At 42.1% G+C, this 14,202-nt stretch overlaps 1 long non-coding RNA gene across 1 annotated transcript in view; it reads left to right on the forward strand.

Annotated features, from left to right (window-relative positions):
- The first annotated feature begins 7,619 nt into the window (after positions 1–7,619).
- The window catches only part of LOC125696444 (uncharacterized), an 81,589-nt gene continuing 75,006 nt past the window's right edge, over positions 7,620–14,202 (forward strand). Inside the window, exon 1 of the long non-coding RNA XR_007378343.1 lies at positions 7,620–7,671. This is a non-coding gene — a long non-coding RNA (uncharacterized LOC125696444). The remainder of the gene's footprint in view (positions 7,672–14,202) is intronic.

Here is a 14,202-nt window from a genome sequence, read left to right on the forward strand (position 1 = left end):
ACTGCACTTCCAGTTTCTACCCTAACTTTATTCTTCATCACCTATCATGTGGCTCTTGTATGAAAAAGAATAAAAGTAGATTATACACTTTGTAGAAGAAGCAAGTATATTTAGCTGTTGCTGATCTTGTAACTTTTGTTACTTTGTATGTGGCTAGCCATCCATTCTTGCCAATTACCAATGCGGTGCTTTGACAATAGTGGAATGAAATTCACAGCTACACAGTCACAGCTTGAAACTTTGCAAATGAACATTCATGGCATGCTTCTCAGCTTCCTTTTTATAGAAAAGCTGGCACTTACAATTATATACTTTTTAACAAATATTCTTTCTGCATCTCCAGCTTCCAAGTTTGCTTTGTGATCCTTATGCATCATTCTTGCACTGCTGAACTTCCCAAAATAAAATGAGAGAGGGAAATTATGTTCTCATATAAGCAGGAGTAGCTAAAAGAGGTTATTAAATGAAGATATCAGTCATCTGATTATTTCTGTGAAAAATATTGTTAATCTGAAAGTTTTATTATTATTATTATTATTATTTTTTGCATTGCTGACAGCATCTAATCCAAGAGAAAAGGTTTTCTAGCTAAAAGTTTTTCTCTTTGGGGAGAAAATGGATATGAAACATTAACACAGAAAAAGCCTTATGGCAAGGAGAAGCAGCTTGCTGTCCTTAAATCCACATAATTTTTGCTGAGGAGGAGGTGACACACAACCAATGCTAATGGCCCAGGTAGACTTCCAGTGCTGCTGGTCACAGGAGGCTGCACCTGGCGTCTCTATCAGGGCACTTAAATTGAATGCCTCATTCATGTTGTCTGCAAATCTTATGGTAGGCTACTGCATACTTACCTGAAGTTTTAGACAGGTTCCAAATGAATAGAGATATCTGTTAAACGAGCTGGGGAACAGAACAAAATGGAAAAGAAAGCAGAAATCATCCTACCCCTGCCTTTTAGGTGAACTACCAGGGCTATGTGGCTGCAGGGTGGGCTGATCCTGACTCAGCATTTTTTTGTTTTCTTGTTTCTGCCTTTCTTTTCTGTTCCCACAGATCAGTTTCTTTTCTTTCCATATCCTCCCAGCATCAGACTGAAGCCCAGTGAGTGTCACCCAGTGCCAGTCGGAGCCTCAGTGCTGGGGGATCCTTCTCTCTGGAAGCAAACTGTATTTGTCACTGGTGACTAGACAGACTTCTTAGCTAACCAACAATGCCTTAATCATAGCAGTGCTTCACTAAAGAAAAAGGGGCTGTAAGGTGAGAGTAAGTCTTCACATACATCCTTATTTGAGACCATTCACTCTGTAGGAAGAGTCACAGGAAAAGTCTGCGTTCTTCTGACCCTTCAGAGAGGCCTTCTTCCTCCATCCCCATCATTTCCTCCGTTAATCCAGCACAGATACTCTCATTTTTATACAAATAACTTTATAAAGCAAATTTTATCCAAACAAGTTTTGTTTTTATCCATTGACTTTTAGCTTCTCAAGTGGGGCTGGCTGTCCATGATAAATGCAGTGAGATCCTCAGGACAATCTCTGAGACAGAGTTTTCCATTGCATGTTTAGAAAGTCTTGTTTTCTAACACTCTGCTATTATATTTAGCCAATACAGTCATGCAGTCAATAGTTTGATTGCACAACTTTCATAAATTTTTACAGTTAAGACTTATTTCCATCACACTGTTGTGTCATTGATGTTACCAGAAATAAGGTGGTAATGTATGGTATGGGACAATATATATCAGAGGCTATAATCAGGGAGAGAAATAGAAGTCGCTCTACACAGTGGTGAGTCACAGCTTGTAAAAGGAGCTGGAGTAAAAGGCAAATAACAGGGTGCTTGAGCATGGCTTTATCTATCCTTGTTTACAAAGAACAGCAATCAACGGCACTGTATTGACTGCAGTGTTTTTCTGAAAAAAATGAGATTACAATATATTGTTCAGGGTGGTTTTGTATTAATCCCCTCTCTGTTTTTTTTTCTGTCACTGAGTCTGATAATATGAATATTATTGAAGATTTTTTACTTTTAATCTCTTTTCTTCCCTAAGTGTTCATTATTTTTTAGCAACAAGACTCAGCTTTTTAAAGCTTAAATTCTTGGTTGAGTTTTTAAGATTTCTTTTTCTCCTTTTGCTCCTCTGTCTTTTCAGTCAGACTGAACTCTCTGATGGTTCGGAAGACGGGGAAAGGATCTGGAAAAAATCAGTCCTGTTCAGTCAAGTGCTTATGGCTGCAAAAGATGAAAGTAGAACGAAAAGTCTGGAAACCCATTGAAACCACAGTGCTTGTTTAATTTTATATAAGCTATCCCATTCAAAAAAGAAGCTAAATCGCATTTCTTCGCCAAATCTTGTTCTTGACAGAAGAAGAGATTGTTCATTTTTTATAGGAAAATTTTCCAGATGACAATTTTCAGGCAGCAACGGTTGCTAGCTCTAGGAATGACAGAACAATTGGAGCAGTGAAGCTTTAAACTATTGTTCTTTTCCTCTGGGTAGCCTTGAAAGAGTATATTCACCCACTTACCAGGGGTGAGCAGTTTTTTAGCAGACGACTAAAATATCATTTCTTTCCCATTGACATCATTCATCATGATAAATATCTCCATTCTCGACTTTCCTGTAGTCAATTGCAAGTAAGGAGGTTAAGCAGAAAATACTAGCGGGCAATAGAAATGGTTGCAAAATTCAGCTCACCAACAACTGGCACATCTTTTTGCTGATGTTAGCTAACTACTAGTTTGTGTCCCACAGCAGTGCAAGGGATAAGGAAGTGGACAAACGAGGCAGCAGTGCTGTCATTGTGTTGATGCTATTCAGTAAGGGGCTGCAGAGAATCTGTTCTGTTTCAAAATCATGCATTGCCGCGTATCTGCACAATGCGGTTTCTTGGGTAGTGCTGTACTGTCTAAATAGGGAAAGGAAAGCAGACGTTGCTGGTAAACAGTCGGTGGGCATGACAGTCAGATTGGATTAAATAATTAATCTGCAATAATGGTATCTAAACAGGAAGGCACAGTCAATTTGGAGACTGAGGGGATGAAATCTATTTGCTAATGCTGGGGAAATGTTTTCACCGTGATAGAAAAGCTAACCTTGAGCTGAAAGCTCTGAGGTGTCAGCTTGTGGGGACAGACTTTGGCTCAGCACGGAGCAGCTGAATCCAGAGCAGCCTGCAGTGCCATGGTCACGATTGAGTTTCCAGTACGAAGCTTGGGAATTCAAAGGCCAAGAAGTGGAAGTGTCCATTTGGGCACCCTGCACGCTATGCTCAGACACCTCAGTGATGTGTGCTGTGGGTGTCCGCGGTAAGCCAAGCTGCCCTGGATTCAAGAAGCTGCACATCGACAGTGCAGCTTCTGCCAGCATGTTGCACAGAAAGCTGTGAGCTCGGCTGTGACCCAGCCAGGGCTGGATTTCCCATGGGATGCACTCCTGCTCCTCCTGTGTCAGCACAGCCTGCTCAGGGTGGGTCACTGCCATTCTGCGATCTGCTTTTCTCCTTCCTTGCATGTGTCTGACTGTACCTCTTGATACTAAATTCCTTTTAAAAAAAGGTCTGTTTGGTCTCACCCTGTTACCCTATGCCAAATCCCACATCATTCAGCAGTGCTGGGAGGGGTGCTGCAGCTGGCCGGGCAGCTCAGTGGGCAGCATGTTCACAGGGAGACCCAGTCCAGGAATGGGACCGAGCTGTTACAGCTGGATTGAAGAGAGAAGGAGACATCCCAGGGCTAGGCTTTAGGATCTCTGTGGTTGTATACAACGTATAAGTGAAGGGAAGAAAGGAGAAAAGTGTGCTCATTTTTTAAGAATTCCCACCTCCCTTCCCCTTCTCACATTCTGTTAGATCTAAACTCTCAGGCCTTGTCCCCTCTGTTCAGCTGCTGAAGCACTGCTTGAGTACCAGATTTTCAGTATTTGGATTTCCCAGAACTATTAAAATAGGTGCTAGCAGAAATATCGGTACCAAAAGTCGAAGGAAGTCAGCAACAATTTGTGTTTAAAGCAGGCAGACTGAAAAGCATTGACTCTGTGCAGATTCACTCTGTAGATTATGCTTTCTACATACTGATGTCAAAGTAACACACATGCTTGCTGTTGCTGTAGACTCTTGTTGGGAAGAGGAGCAGTATTTAAAGCAGCTATTTATGTGAGTAAAGACAGATTTGTCATTAGGGAGATTTCTTCTGGAAGTGCAAAGCTGGTTACTTAAGCCTCTAATTCATAACTGAAGTAGGCTCTTACTTCTCTTCAAATTGCTTGAAGTTAAGAAGCCTTATAGCTGGCTGGGAGTCCAAGGCATTTCTTCTTCCAGGCCATACCATAAACAATCTGCCCTGAAAAGGCTGATTAGAAACGCCTGGTGCATGTGCAGACTGAGGTGGCTGAAACCACTGAGAACAGAGACATCTAACAGTCTTCCAAAGTGCCCATCTGTATTTTTTTTTTAGGAATACATGCACTTAAAATTGTCCCCAAGCTACTCAGACATGATAGTGCTGCCAATACTGAAACCTCTTTGGGCAACTGAGGGAGATGTGGAGATGTGGCTGACCTGCCCTGCTCCCAAGGAAGCCTATACCTCTGTCCTCCACTGGGAAATGAGGAAGACCAATGTCCCCAGGCTGAAACTGATCTCAAATACCTCTCTGAGATTCTTATGGCCTTTTAGTCCCTGTGTATTTTGATTATCTGATCCCAACACCTATGTTGGTGCCTGCATCCCTTTGGGGATATATGTAGTGGAGGATCTGGCTTGTATCCAAGAATTTCAGCTGAATATTAAAGCCACTAATGGAGGAAAATGTTTGTTAATAGTAAATGAAAAACTTTTCAAGGTGTCTTTATGAAACTACAGGGTGCACAAATACTTTCCTCTGTCCTTAGTGGATTACATTTAAGAGTACTGATTGAAGTACGTTAGACACTGTGGGCTCTAAGAGCTCGTGATGAAATGTACTGGCAGTAATATTTAGGTTAAAAGCAGCAGTTTTACCCAGAGTTGATCCTTTGAAAAAGTGCTTTTTAAGAACTGTGATATGCATAATTCCACCTGAGAATTGCTATCATCATGACTTCCTTCAGCCCATGTTTGCTTTGATACAAACCCACATGCACTGCTAGTGCTGACTGCATGGCAAAGACAGCAGCATCCTGCAGTTGGTGGTGGTTGGCGTGCCTGGGTTGTAACAGCCTCTAGAATGTGCTTTTATCATTAGGAATATTGACTTAATGTTTACAGTCTTGGCTTCAAATACACATCATGGATTTTTCTGTGTTTCTACATAACAGCAAGCAGCATAGCAAACCTTGAGACTGCCAGAGACGAAGCTGCAAACTGACCAAAACCACTGCAGTTTTTGTCTGTAATTTTATTATTGGGCCCTGAAGTTTTTCTTTTTCCTTGGAATGAAACAAACGATACCTGAATTGGCTCTTCCCATCCATATCAGGAAGCTAGAAAGAGGGTGACAGGGCAAATGTTTGCAGAGAGACTCAGGCTATATCTGACTTGAGACGCATAGGAATAGATTTGTTTTCTGGAGTCTGGAGATGCTCTTTGACCAGGGATGTGCCTGTGCTAGCAAGTGCTGGTGTGTAAATGGAGAAGGTTTGCAGAGCAGAGCAACTGGTACGAAGGCAACAATGTCTTTGTGGTGTTTTGTTTGTAGGGCTGTAACAAAGTGGCTCCTGCTCAGTCCTGTAGATGCAGTGCCAATTAGTGGCTCCTTGCATGTGCTCATGGACCGTATACAACCGTTTATGTGCATTTTGGTCTAAACAAGACCAACACAGCCATGTGGAATCACCCATGTTCTGACTTCAGGCACAAAATGTCTCACTGCTTTCTTGCCAGGGAAGGAAGGGAGCCAGCCATGGGGATGGGAAAGGAGCTGTGTCATGCAACAGCTGGGGTGTCAGGAAGGGCAGTCTTGGTGCTCACACCAGGATCAAAGACATCTCCCATCTGGACCTAACCTGATAGGAGAGAGGACTCTCTTCTCCAAGCACAAAGCTTCTAACTTTCACTGGTGGGACTGCAAATGCAATTAGGAGGATGGGCAGAATCAGAAGCTGGGCATCAGATGGGGAGTAGTACTATTGATCTCAGTAAGATGATGCTAGTATGAAAATTCTGCTAAAAAAGAAGCAGCAAGACGAGAGACCAGATCTTTACTTTTTCCATGAGTCATACTTAACCAAGTACTTTATGCCAGATTTCTCTGTTAAATCATGAAACGACTTCTGAAGTGGTGCCCTGGCAGGGCCTTAGCTGAACTGATTTTCATAGACGCCATATTTTTTTTATTGTGAACAATAAAAGAAAGGAGCGCAGATAAAACATCACAGCTAGCCAATAAAAAGTGAACCACTCTACAGAAACATTACGATGCATAAAAAATTAACTCTGTGCTCATGTATGCAAAACTTAATTACGTAGGCTTCAAATCTCATCAGAGTCATTGTTTAACTGCTTTTCCCAGAAACTAGGCTAACTCTCTTGAAACAGTTCATATATATCATTAATTTAAAAAGCATTTTAAATGCAGTAGATGTTTAAACTTCAAAGAAAATTCAGTTTCTTTGTCCCGAGCTAAGTCTGCTATGATGAATTCATTGTTTTGCTATTTAGACAGATGTTCTACAAATACAAATATGAATGAAATAAGACTCTTGAGCCCACATATACAATTGCTGTAAAACTGGCATTGCTTTATTAAAGCTCATGGGGGCAGATTCGCCTCAGAAGAAGAGTTTACTCTTGACTCTTTCTGAAAATATTTTAGCCATGGCAAACACTCTAATTAGCAAACCAGGTAGCCTTGAGTAGCTGCAAAAGAAGAAAATTATCAGCCATTTTGTGCTCCCTTCTGGGCAACAGGGAGTAAGTAAACTCTATATTGCTAAATTTCACTCGTGTTATGCCCAGCTCAAGCTGAACTAAAGACAAGTCCGGAATCAAACCTGTCTATGGTTCAGTTGTCAATTGCTAATGGGCACTGTTGCTGCAGGATCAGATTAGGTTTATGGTAGTTTTGCAGCACAGAGAGCTCCACAACCTCTGCTTTTGATGGTTTAGTTAGTAAAAGCTTTAAAATAAAGATTATTTTAAAGGTAAAGAGAGGAGGACCCTAGGCTAGTTCTCTGACATTATTGAAGTGCTACATAAGGAGTTTGGCTGTCTATGACCCATTAAAGTATATGGAAACTGCATGGTCAGATCCCCAAGTACTATTGTGTCCATAGTGGACTATAGGAGTTAGAAAATTCTGTTCAGTTTTCGTCTTCTGGTGAGGCACTGGAACAGGTTGCCTCAGGGAGGCTGTGGATGCCCCATCCTTGGAGGCATTCAAAGGGCAGCCTGGTCTGGTGGTTGGTGACCCTGCACACAGCAGGAGGTTGGAACTGGATGGTCATTGTGGTCCTTTTCAACCCAGGTGTATGGGAACTGCTGAGTCACGGCCTGAACCTCTGATTAATCACCTGAGGTGAGCCATGAGTCAGCCAGAGGAGCACAGGTGAAGGCAATTCACCTGTGCTGCTGGAAGGGGTGGAGCCAGGCTGCACCCCTCCTGGACCTATTTAAGAGCTGGCTACCAGAGGGGAAGGTTCTCTTCTGGAGATCCCCTCTTTTGGTGTCTTCTGGGGAGCTCAACCCAAGGGTAAGCTCTTCCACTTATTCTCTTTTGTGATCGTTGTCTGCTTTGCCTTACTCTCTTGATTGTATTGTGATTATAACATCTTGATATCTATTGATTATACACAATTATATTGTGATTATAACATCTTGGTTATACACTAGGCCATTCTATGATGGTTTGTTTGTTTGTTTTTGTTTTTTCATTTAATGTATGAAAAATTTTGTATATAAGGGGTGTATGGAAACTGTTGAGTCACAGCCTGAAGCACTGATTGCTCACCTGAGGTGAGCACTGAGTCAGCCATGGGAGCACAGGTGAAGGCAATTCAGCTGTGTGACCAGAGGGTGGAGCCTGGCTGCACCTCCTAGACCCCATTTAAGAGCTGACTGCCACAAGGGAAGGGTTTGTTGCTGGAGATCCCTCTTTTGTGGAATCTTTCCTGCAAACCGAGATCTTTGGGTACAGGTGAGCATTCCTTTCCTGTTTGTTTTTGTTTTTTTCCCCCCCTTTTTCACCATGGTAATTTCTGCAGAGTTTTTGTAACATCAGCTGTAACAAGGGGTCATGCTAGATTGTGGGTTGCATTCTGATTCCTACTGCTTTAGCTCTCACACTAGTGTGTAAACAAGTCTTCTAGAGATGTTCTTCTAACAGTATGCCACTTGGGGCATTGTAAATGCATTGTAAATGCATTGCTTGGTTCTAAGTGTTACCTAAATAAATGCATTCTTCTATGTTCTCCTTGAAGAGCGGAGACAGGTAAATATCAACAGACAAACCTTTGTATGCTGGGAATGTAAAAACCTCTCAATTTCCCTTTGGCTTCTCTGGCCACAGATATGTTATATAAATGTCTGCTTTCAGAATTAGTAACCAACTTTTGGGTGGACTACAGTGAGGGACAAGGAGAAGAGCCCTTTAGACCAGGTTGTGACAGGTGCTATGCTTAATTACTCTGATGTTGGACAAAAATTGCTTCCAGGGAAAATGAGTAAGCTGGGTTTTAATCTGCAGGAATGCTCTGTGAATACTTCTGGCAGGTTTGCAGAGCTAGGAGGACCTGCAACACCTGCGTGGAGGAACCTCTGAGCAGCTCTCATGTGGATGCCTCTGGCTGGTGTTGTGGCATCTGAAATGCCTGGCTTGGGGGTGAACAGGTGATGGTGGTGGCAGCAGTGTCTTGCAAAGTGCATGCACACATACTTTGGCAATCAAAGCTTCTCTCTGGTTCCTCTTATCCTGTTGTACTTCTGGTGTTGTATGAGATAACAGCAAAAGCTTTAAATAAAATAAAGACAAGATGGGATGAAAGGATAAGAGAACATATATTCAGAGAGAATGACTGGCACACACTTCATCTGGCCCATTTTTTCTAATTGCTGCTTATTCCCTGACTTCGCTCATGTAGGCTCCATGGCAATTAGCTTTGGGATATATTTGCAGCTGATAATGGAAGAGGTTCTTCCATCCAGACAGAAGTGTTTAAATTGCACTTGAATGTTCTAAAGCAACTCCAGAGCTGCATCTGACATAGCTGCTACCTACTTTTCATACTGGAATCTCAAGTGGTCTTTGCTGCTACCTTCATCACTCAGGTAGCCACTCTTGTGCAACAATGTATGTGAGCTAGGACAAAAATTAGGTAGCCCTGTCTGCTTGTAATTACATAGCAGATATCCTTTTTCTCTCTATTTGAGAATTACAGAAGCAAAAATATCTTTGTTCTTCAAAATTAATATTGGAACCCAATTTTACTATTAACCTGAACCTGTAGCTGTCTTCACCAGTAAATCTTTGTGTGTGTGCCTATATTTACATTAAAATGTTGACGAGGGATTATTGTAGCTGCACGTTTGGGTATGGCCCTTGCATACTTGATTTTCCAGCTGAAAGGAGGGTCTGCCTGACATTGGAGTGATAGTGATCAAAGAGAAACAAAAAGGGGAGCAAAACTGTTTTTTGGAAACCCCTGGGTTCCTCTGAGCCTCCCCAGACAAGAATGTTTGCCTCACTGGTGTGCAAGGACCAAAAGCAAGTCAAGGTACCACTTCAACCCCTGTCAATGTGAACCATCCTGTATTTTTGTTCTATCTGGATGCAGTGTGGATTTCTGTCCCTCTATGCTCCCTGTCTGCCTTCTCCCTTGCAGTCACCATGCCAACCCAGCTGAATTCCTTCCTGACACAGCTGAGGCCCAGCTGAAGCAGCAGGTCCTCCGAAATGCCCCTGACGATGGACAGATTCTCCAATTCTCTCAGCATCTGTGCTAACCTTGAAATCCTACCTGGTAGGCACAGCACTATCAAAATCTAATCAGTGAAACCAAGCTGGGATTTGATCTTGCGAGCTAACAGGAGGAAAAAAAAAAAAGATGACTGTGCAAATACGTATGGCTTTCTAGAGGGGAGAGGCACAAAGCTGTCGTTAATCATCAGCATCTCAACAGAGTAGCAATGGGAGGACCTGGCAAAGCCTGTCAGCATCTGCGGTAATCCAGTTAATTAGTGGGAAAGGACAAACTCCTCTGGAAGTACCTCAGTGACGGCAAGCTCTCTTCCTATTTCATTAGGATGATTGCTTTAAAGGCTGCAGGCAGACCCGTGGCTCCGGAGCTCTCCCTGGCTGCACAGGCTGATGCTGGCCATGCTGGAGGGTGTGGGGAGGGGGATGCAGTGTATGGGAGGAGGGGGTTTGAGCTCCGAAGCACAGTTTGCATGCATTGTCTTCTCCTTCCTCTCCTGCCTTGCTCTTTCAGCAAGTTAAAAGAAAGAAAGAAAAAAGAAGGAAAAGGCTGCAATGTGTCACAAAGGAACAGACTGGCAGACAGCTGCCTCTTGCCTTATTTATTTAAAAAAAAAAAAAGGAAAGAAAGAGGAAAGAGTACAGAGCCAACTCTTCACTCCAGAGCCCCCGTTCCCTTAGCAAACCAAATGGTGGCTGTTGGCAGGGTATTGACAGCTTGTTAATGAAGGAATTCTTGACAAAATGACAACCTGTGTGGGATGCTGTGTGAAGCAGAATCCGCCCACAAGCCAGTACTAAGTAATTAGGAGGTGGTGAAAATAGCAACTAACTACTTCTGAGGAGAAGAGGAAGGGGCTAAGGAAAAAAAAACCTCCTAAATTAATTATAAAAGCATTTCTGATTTGAAAAGTATCCCTCTTCCCTTTCCCCTAGGAGGCACAATACTTTTTCCTGAACTGTCTATTTTCTCCTTCGCATTTCTCTTTGTGGGGCAAAAGGTGCATTTCAAAGGACTGCACCTGGTGGCTGAGAATGCAGTGACTTTCTCTTGTTCAGAGAGACACAAATGGAAATCAAACAACAAGCTGGGCTCTGGCGCAGCCCGTTCTGCTCCTCAAAGGCTTGCCTTGCTGTGCTTTTCCCTGGATTTTTTTGTTTGTCTGATTGCTTCAGGCAGGAGAGCTCGACTCTGGATGAGTGTGCTGGGCAGAAAGGAGGGTGGGTGGGGAAGCAGCCGGGGCTCGTCAGTCACAGAGTGGGTCTCATGGAAAGGCACAGCTTTGAGCAACAGACTGGCATTTGTGAGTTGTAGCAGCACCATCGTTCACTGACACGGCATTGGCATCAGTGTTAGCATCAGGATCAGGTGCTAGAGCAATGGATAGCAGCAGAGGTAGCAAAATCCATTGCTTCTGGTGCAATTACTTTCAGGTCATCCTTCCATAGGCTCAGAAACAAGATGATGTTCTTCACCCTGTCTAAAATGTGCTAATTTCACTAAATGATTTGGAGAAAGAGAGCCAAAATGGTTTGAGCAGTAAAAGTGAGGCAGTGTTTTAAAATGCTGATTTTTCCCTGGAGACTGAAAACTTTTAAACAACTCTATTGTGTAGCAAACCATTGGAATACAAGGGATGGAAGAAAAAAAAACCCAAACATTCTGAGAGAGTATAGTGGATTTTTTTAATTTCTTCTTATTTTTTTTTTTAAATGAAAGCTAGAATTTTGAGAAACTCAGGTAACTCGTTTTGTAGCTTTAATCTGTGTGGCCTTTTGGCATCTCTTACAGCTTCTGGGACTGGCATTTACTTTCTATGAGCATAGTTCTGGATAAGCAATATGAACAGAAATGAACATTTTATTCCTTCTGTTTTGAAAATAATGAGAAGAAATGTAGAACTTGCAGACTTTGAACAGCCCTCAAACAGTCAATATGCATTTTCAATTCTTCATGAGGTTGTTTTTTGTTTAGAATGAGCAAAGTAACCTCTCTAGCTTTGTGTCTCATCTGTTACTCAGTTAAATTGTTCCCATTTGTGGCTTTTGTACTCAAGCTCTCCTAAATTATTACAGAAGCTACGAACGAACAACTGCCTGAGGAATTAATCACTTTTTTTTGTAGTGGATGGACAATAACAGTTCCATTTAATTCTATGCAATATTTTTGAAGGGGAAAAAGATTGACTTAGTTCTGGTTTACTGTGTGAGGTCAAGAGTAGACATAAGAAAGAACACTTTAAAGGTTAAAAGGCTGCACTTTACAGGGAGCTGTCAAAGCATGCCATGTTTCAGTGGTCTGCTGCACCAGGCAGAAGCAAAGGCCAGGTCAGGGCTATTTTGTGCTTTCCAAGTATACTAAGAGAACTAAGAAATTACTGATCATTCAGAAAGTAGATGTTATTTTGTTTAAGTGCCTTAAATCCCTGATTTACTTTATTTTTGGTGACTTCTATCCCCACACAGTTCTCAAAGAAAGCAAAACGGTGTTTGATGTTGGGTAATTACGTTGCTCAGAAGGACCAGTAAATTAATGATAGGACATAAATGAATGTTTTATCATTTGGGTAGTCACCATTGGTTTTCTTTGTGATGTGAAGCATAGCTGTACTGATGTTGAGAGTTTGACCCAAGTATGGTTGTACATTAGCATCAGCTTATAAGAATTTAGCTTTATACAGATTACAAAATCAGCACTAGAAACCAGCCCTTTTGCTTTCATTTCTGGCAGACAAATTAAAGCTTTAGGGCATGATCTTAGGGACAACAGGATTGAGAAATGAGTCCAGAAAGCCAACCAACGTGCAGGACATAAGGTGAATTAATGCACTAGATTTATTCAGTACAAAGATTCCAAGCTCCTTTCTTTTTAGAAAGATCACTTGGTGTTGTGGCCCTCATTGTAGGGCTGTGGGATGCTACCAACCAAGGGAAAATATATCTAAATACAAAGGAAACAAGGTATGTTATTTGATGGTTATATCAAAAGGTACGTCACCAAAAAAAAGTCGAAGCACTTAATCAAAACAGGCCTATACTGCAGAAGATAATGCAGGTGCTGTAATCATCTTTCCCACAGATGGGGAAGAAAATGTGTACAACCTCTTTTTTGTGTTTGTGCAAGCACTGTAGGGCTGGCTTGGTGATAGTGAGGTAGGGAGAAGCTCTTTACTGTGAGTAGAAGTGCTTGTGTGATCATGCTCCTGGGGCCGGTTTCATCACCTGTAGACTGAGAGACAAATATTAAGGCAGGTACTGATGTGAAGTTCTTACCCCTCAGGGGAATGTTGCTGCTTGTACTGTTTACAGGTTCCAGCCTCACACTACTGGTGCCTGTGCAGGAAGTGAAACCTGCATTGGAGCAGTGGAAAATGCTCTCTTCAAAGCAGGTAGGAGCTACTGTCCCCCCTACAGAAAGGGTCTGTGCATGGGGCTTGCTCTTGTGACGTTCAGAGTAAAATACATTTTTATGTCTAGTGCTTTGCAGGCTCAGAGCTCTCAATCTTTTTGTTGTATCAAACTGTCAGTGAGGAATGATGTACCAGTGAATCTCTTTTTGCTCCAGGGTCTTATTTGTCCAAAAGCAATCTGAAATGCAAGTAAATTCCAAGTGACCGCATGGGCGAAGCAGCTGAAATGCTGTCAGTGGAGACAGACATGTGCAAGCAGTGCGGGCTGTGCTCAATTCAGTTGCATGGGATTTCAATTCAGTTGCACGGGACTTTTTCAGCTGCTAAGAACTGAAGAAAGTGATGGGATGAGATCTCATTCACTCCTCCACGTATTTTAATAAATCTGTACATTTCTTATACTAACTAAAACTATAAAAGAAGTCTTTCCAAAACCTGACAGTTATCTGTTAGTGCCCCGTGATGTGTGAGCACTTGTGATGCTCAGCTGCTCAGAAAGGCATGCAAGGTGCAGCAGAGTAGTGAAATTCTTCAAAGAGCTTTCTCTTGTTTTATGGATGAGGAATTGTATTCTGCTTTGCATTTAAAAGTCGTGCTGTTGGTTATCATATGGAGTTGCACTAAACAGCTGAAATAGAAGAGCATTAAAACATACTTGCTTTTGTGACATTGCAAAGTTGTGATGAACATTAGCTAACTGGTTATCTAAACTTACATTTTGTCTAATTCACAATAAATATCACAATTCTTCTAGAGCTACTGAATACCCATATTTCTTCTATTGTTCATGGAATCAGTTGGAGACACTGAGTACTCGATGCTATTGAAATTGCTCAAATAGGGGCTGAAGTAAGGCCAAGCTCTGTTTTAGGCTGTGATGTTGAAAATCTGGATCTGAGAT

This window comes from Lagopus muta, chromosome 7 (genome assembly GCF_023343835.1).
Source record: "Lagopus muta isolate bLagMut1 chromosome 7, bLagMut1 primary, whole genome shotgun sequence".
Classification (NCBI taxonomy): Eukaryota; Metazoa; Chordata; class Aves; order Galliformes; family Phasianidae; genus Lagopus; species Lagopus muta.